Source organism: Sinocyclocheilus rhinocerous, unplaced genomic scaffold (assembly GCF_001515625.1).
Source record: "Sinocyclocheilus rhinocerous isolate Xijiao unplaced genomic scaffold, SAMN03320098_v1.1 scaffold1087, whole genome shotgun sequence".
Lineage (NCBI taxonomy): Eukaryota > Metazoa > Chordata > Actinopteri > Cypriniformes > Cyprinidae > Sinocyclocheilus > Sinocyclocheilus rhinocerous.
Genome location: NW_015660887.1, coordinates 1 through 6,068, shown reverse-complemented (window position 1 = coordinate 6,068; position 6,068 = coordinate 1). Strand labels below are relative to the sequence as shown.

Here is a 6,068-nt window from a genome sequence, read left to right as displayed (position 1 = left end):
AAGTTTCATCTGTTAATGAAGACAACACTGTTAACAGTCCCGGAAGTTAAAAGGAAATGGTTCGACATGAAGCTTGACTGCAAAAAATGCATTACTTAATTTCGACAAAATCGTATACAAACAGGAGGACCACCATCATCATCGAGCGTATCTGCATGCGATGAACGCATCATCAGCATAATTGGTGAACCCTCTCTGTCGGGTATAATTCCCAGTGGTGACAGTGATGAACCCCCCCTTGCAGGAAAACACTTTGCCACAATCACATGGTGAGGCTACAGTTTTATTAAATAATTTAGGTCAATTTTAAAGTGTTAAAAGTAAGAGATATAATAATTTTAGAGGAAATGCACATTTGAGCTGATTTTTTTTAAATTCTTTGTAAAGACAGACAAATGCCAACTGTGTCCGCCCATGAGACCACTGAAGCGGCAACCAGACCCATTCATCCTACGGCACCTGGACCGGTAGTATATTCCGCACCATCCCGCAGTGTTGGCTCTGCACAGATGGTTTTAAGTCAAGAAGTGCTGGATAAACAAGAAATAACATGTTAAAAGAAATAAATGCAAGCATACGAGAAATATGTGACGCAATTAAACATAAAAAATAAAGTTTACAGAAACTATTTTGTGTGCTTGTTTTTAATCGCATACATGCACTCTTAGAAATGTTGAATTAGTTCCTGTCGCTTTGCAACTGCAGCCACAGGTATGACCATGTTTCTGATAGGTGACCTTGGAGGCACCATACCATGCTCAGTTCTAAGTATATCCTCTGGGTCTGGCAGACCATGTTCCATAGCAATGTTGTGTAGAACGCAGCAGGCCAGTATTATTTGGCAAACTTTTTCTGGTCTGTAATAGTGTACCACCTGATGTGTCCAAACACCGCCAGCGTCCCTTTAAGATCCCGTTTGTGCATTCAATAACTGACCGAGTTTTTCAGTGTGCTTCATTGTATACCAGCTCCTGCTGGCTTTGGGGATTTATCAAAGGGGTCATAAGCCATGGTGTCAGGGGATAACCTCTGTCACCTAAGTGTGAGGGGGGAGGGAAAAACTGTTATTTTTAAAAACAGGGTTTACATACCAATTAGCCATCCATCTTCAACTGCACCACTGTCCAAACGTCTGCCAACTGAGCTGCTCCGAAGGATGAAACTATCATGAGTTCCACCTGGCCAGCGGGCCACAACATTAAATATTGCACATTTAGCATCACAAATTATTTGCACATTGATGGAATGATAGTTTTTCCAATTCAGAAATGCAAATGCATCATTTGATGGCGCCTTGATGCGAATGTGTGTGCAGTCAATTGCCCCGATGACGTTTGGCAGGTTTGTAATTGCAAAGAATCTCTGCTTCACTTCCAACTGATGGACTAGGTTATAGGGTAATTTTATATATTGAGGCAGTAGCCGTATTAGGCCATCAAGAACATCTGGGATGATGCGACTCATGGATGACTGAGATATCCCTGACCTGTCTGCAATCTCCCGCTGGAATGTTCCTGTTGCCAAAAAACCAAGCACGGACAGCACCTGCAAGTGTTCAGGAATGCTGTGGGATCTTCTGGTTTCCCTTCTGAGTTTGGCCTCCAATATACTGCATAAATACAAAAGAAGTGGTCCGGGTAGTCTGAAACGACTAATCAACCAGTCATCATTCTCTGCAAGTAAGTCTGCACGGTCTCTAAAAATACGTCTTTTATGCAGCGCTCTGTCTGCCAAATCTAGCAATAGCGCTATATCAGCCATAGGAAATGTTTACTGTTATGCCTGATTCTGGCCATTTTATAGAAAACCATTTCCGTAATAATTGTCAGTCTAATTGGTACATCCCTAACAGAAGTAATTAATTAACCCAGAAAACAGTAAGAGGCAATAAAGCTTTAATTGCAAACAAGCATGTTAGCCTGTTGCTATAAATAAGGTTTGTTGGATATTGCTTTCTTTTACTCAGATCACTGGAAAAATATGGTTTACAAGCTACTTATGAATTGTCTGGTGCTCATGTTGGCATAAAATATGCAAGCTGCTTAAAGATAATTTTTTTACAACTGTTAAGTATTGACATCACTGATATTTTAATGACTTCAACTACTAAACATGTAGATCCATAAAATAAGGTGAGATGAATTTGCATGTTCACACATTAATTAAGTCAAGGTTGGGAAAGCTGCTTTGAAATTTTAGCTTTCCAAATTACTATTTAAAATGGTTTGGCTGCCTTGGTTAACTTATTAAAGTTGTTAAGTAAACTATATGTTACTAAATGAAAGTACAGTAGCTAAGTACATTGAAGCGATCTAAATATATGCATTTGGCAACATCAACTATGCAGATTTTTTTTTTTTTTACAGATGAATGAGACAGCAAGACTCACAAAAAGGAGGGCTTCTGAACAGATTCATTTAAAACAGGTGTGTGCATTGGACTTAGTGCTGATTAGAAGAGTACTCACTGAGCTTGCCAAATGTTACACAGATTTGAATAATATTTTAGTCTTAATTGTTGAAAACACTCTGGAATGATACCTTGCAGTTTAGAAGCAAGTTGGGTATTGTTTGAAGATCCAACAGCTCGGAAGCGTCACTGTTGGAAAGCTGAGGTAAGCAGATAATAATGTAAGCATACCTCCATGCCAGAAATATCAGATCCAGCCACGGATGCCAGAACCTGTCAGAAAATATCTGTTTTGTCTGGTAACAGAACAACTAGTCAGCAAAATTGTCTAATACCCAAAATCTGTTAAAGGACGTCTAGTCTGGTACCCAAAACTGTGTTAACAGTCTTTTATCAGCCAAGATGTTGACTGTGTAAAGCCAGAGGAGAGCAGAAACAGGAAACGAAGTAATGATAATAAAAAGGAGCAGAGTTTATTGAATAATCTTAAACCAGACTCACACTACAGGATTTTTGGCTGGATTTTGCTGTCGCGGACAGATTTCCACAGTCTGCGACAAAACCCCCGGATCGTGACCAAATTGGTACTCGTTGCGGTCGCCGAAGCTCGTTAAGTATGAGCAGGCCAGCAACGTGATCCGAACCTGTCTCAAGCTATCACAGACGCTACGATATTTTCAAACCTGTTTGATATTATCACCACGTGATCTCGTAATGTGAGTGACACAATGACAAGGTGGAACTAATCCAGCCAATCACAATGCAGATGGTATAAACACTCTCATCATGCATCTTTATAAATAGAAACGAAAAGCCAAAAATTCATCAAATCAACTAACTAGAAATAAATTTAACAAATGCATATCTTTTGTGTATATAATCCCACATTTCATTGTACTGTTCATCTTTCTGATGTACTGCATTCATCTTTCTGCAGTACTGACAGTCCACGTCTTCCAAGCCATTGTTTCTGCCATATTCTCTTTTGTCGTGGTTTCTTCTTTCTTTCGGATAAAATAACTGCACAGACCAATTGAAGGGCCAGTTGATCGTCCATGCTTGAAGAAATGGCCTATAATCGCTGTAATGTCTCGCGAGAATTTATGTGAGAAAACGTATTTTCGCTGATGGTCGGGAACGCCTCTTCACTGAATATTTTGTAGTATGTGCACCTCATTAGCGTTGTGTTGTGTAGTATGCGCACAGCTATGACAAGATGACGACAGATGAGAACAAATCTTGTTGCATAGTGTGAGCAACACAGTGATTCGGCTAGTCTTTCAATCCTGTAGTGTGAGCCCGGCTTTATTTGTGTATGTTTCAATGCTCAGACTTCGTCTGACAAACACAAATCCAACAAGTAGTGTTATACCAAACTTGTAGCTTCACAACAACATCCCATAAACCTTGAATTTCCATAAATATTTCTCTTATCTCTTATTCATGAAGACAAATGAATGAATGATTGAATGAATGAAAGTAAAACACAACACATATGCATGGTTGCTCTCCTGAAGCAAAACACACAGTTTGCACTTGAGGATCCTTAGATCCTTCAGAGGCTTTTTGGTAACAACTTTGTAAGTTGTGGGAGAAACATTAAACACTGGAGGAGAAAATGACATGGAGCAACGGGTTAAGCAATGGGTTTTCTTTGGGTGAGTGGACGGGGCTAAATGCCAGAAAAGCTGTCTGCAAAAAACTGCTGCTTATATGCTTGCATTGATAATGATTGAGAAATATAAATGTACAACTGATTTTCCAGAAGACTAATATAATATGTCTGTGCTCTTTTACTCATATCAGAGTACATCATATTCATTATATTTCTGAAAAATAAAAGTGCACCTACAAGACTCTGATAGGGACTCATTCTAAGTAAGCCTTATTTGATCATTTGAGCATTAGAGTCATATAATTAGTGTCATAATTGTGGTTGTAATAGTGTAATAATTGTGGTTGAAATGATACATAAGGGCTTCATTTCAGGAGTTGTCGTTTAGTGTAACTCTCTTTCATTTCACAAATTTGACATACATAACTTTTTGAATAAAACTTCAGAAGTGAGAATGTTATAAATGGGACAATTTTTAGAAAAATGTATCTGTAAAGAAAGATCACATGAGTATGCAGGCATAACGATAGACAGCAAGAAGTGTGAGTGTCTGAGCATCAGACGTACATGTTCAGGCAAGACACTGTCAAATGCACCATCCACTCAACAGTTCTTCTGCTAAAATTATGACCATGGAGAAATGGCAATCAATGGCACAAAACAGCCTTAAGGACAGTGATTGACCTGTCTTCATCTGTGAGAGCTTACAGGAGTACACTGATAGCCTAAACTAACCCATTTAATTCATTTTGTTCCCATCTAATATGTATTTGTCTGTGAGAAGCAGAATCATCACCATTTTTGCCAACCTGCAACTTCGAGCAGTTCTTATGTCATTTATAATGGTAGAACAGACCAGTAATTTTAATTAAATTTTAAATACTGAGGCAATTTTATACTACAGCAGAGTCAGCACATGATCTATAGATTCACAAACACAGCAGTCAGTGAGAATCATACCTGTGTAGCAGCATGTAATGTCCAAATCCAATATTTGCATATTTGTTGTGTCATTATAGCAATAAAATAAAGATTAGCACATTCCTTTCTTGCTGATAACAGCATGTCCTCTCAATGCAGAAAGGGGTACAATTGCATCATACTAGTATAGTCTAAGGCATTGTCAAAAATCTAGTATTAAAGGGATTGTTCACTCAAAATTGAAGATTCAGGCATCATTTACTCACCCAAAGACATATTACCTTCTTTCTTTAAAAAACAAACACAAACTGAATTTATTATTTGGCGAAAATCTTGTTCTTGGTTCTCCTGTGCATTCATGAGAGTACATAAAAACAACAGTAAATACACGATTTTTAGAAAACGAGTTTAATAAAAGCACTACACAAAACACATTTTTATGTACATATGAGTGCTTGTCAGATTAAAATATTGAAACACTTCTAAAAATTACATTACTTAATATTTGCATTATTGTCGTCTGTATGTTTGCTTTATACTTCATGAGACATAAACAACATACTTCATACAACATACTAAATCAATTGTTCTCAAATCAAATTGTGCTAAATTTGTTCTCTGTTTGCCTGTAAATTAAATTTTTGTGTTTGACAGGTCAATATCAGCTGTTTTTTTTTTTCTCTCCTTTTAAATTCAAAGACTGTGCATATTCAGTTGTGTGAAGCTTTACTCAAATTGCCCTGTGGGAGCCGATGCTTATGTCTTGTGCTAATGATTAGAAATGTTGCTTATATGAGCCACAGTACATTTTCCAAACATCTTGTAGACGTGGCATGAGAGCACTTCAGGAATGAAAACATTAACTGATTTGATTCGATTAGCATCCTCTTTTGAAGAGACAGAGTGAAGCAAAAAGTATTGTCATTTTGAGGTCCCTAAGAGACAATGAGGAGGAAAGTGTGGAAAATGAAATAAAAGCAGAGAGCATTTTTGAGCACTAAAGCACTAACGATTAAAGGTAAATGCTCAAACTGAGATAGTGGCTCTAAATGAATTAGCCAGAGATAGCATGTTGTGCTGCATTTGTGGGGGTAGTCAATTTTAATTAGTGTTTTGGAGACAT

At 37.7% G+C, this 6,068-nt stretch overlaps 1 long non-coding RNA gene across 2 annotated transcripts; it reads right to left on the bottom strand.

Moving 5' to 3' along the window:
- Positions 1–267: 267 nt before the first annotated feature.
- Positions 268–1,754, bottom strand: LOC107725808 (uncharacterized). Of its 2 annotated transcripts, none has more exons than XR_001638163.1 (2): positions 1,092–1,754; positions 268–530 (listed from the first exon to the last, which is right to left on the bottom strand). It is a non-coding gene; the product is annotated as an uncharacterized LOC107725808 (long non-coding RNA). The 2 variants fall into 2 exon arrangements; XR_001638164.1 differs by having other exon boundaries at positions 268–501.
- Positions 1,755–6,068: the final 4,314 nt, after the last annotated feature.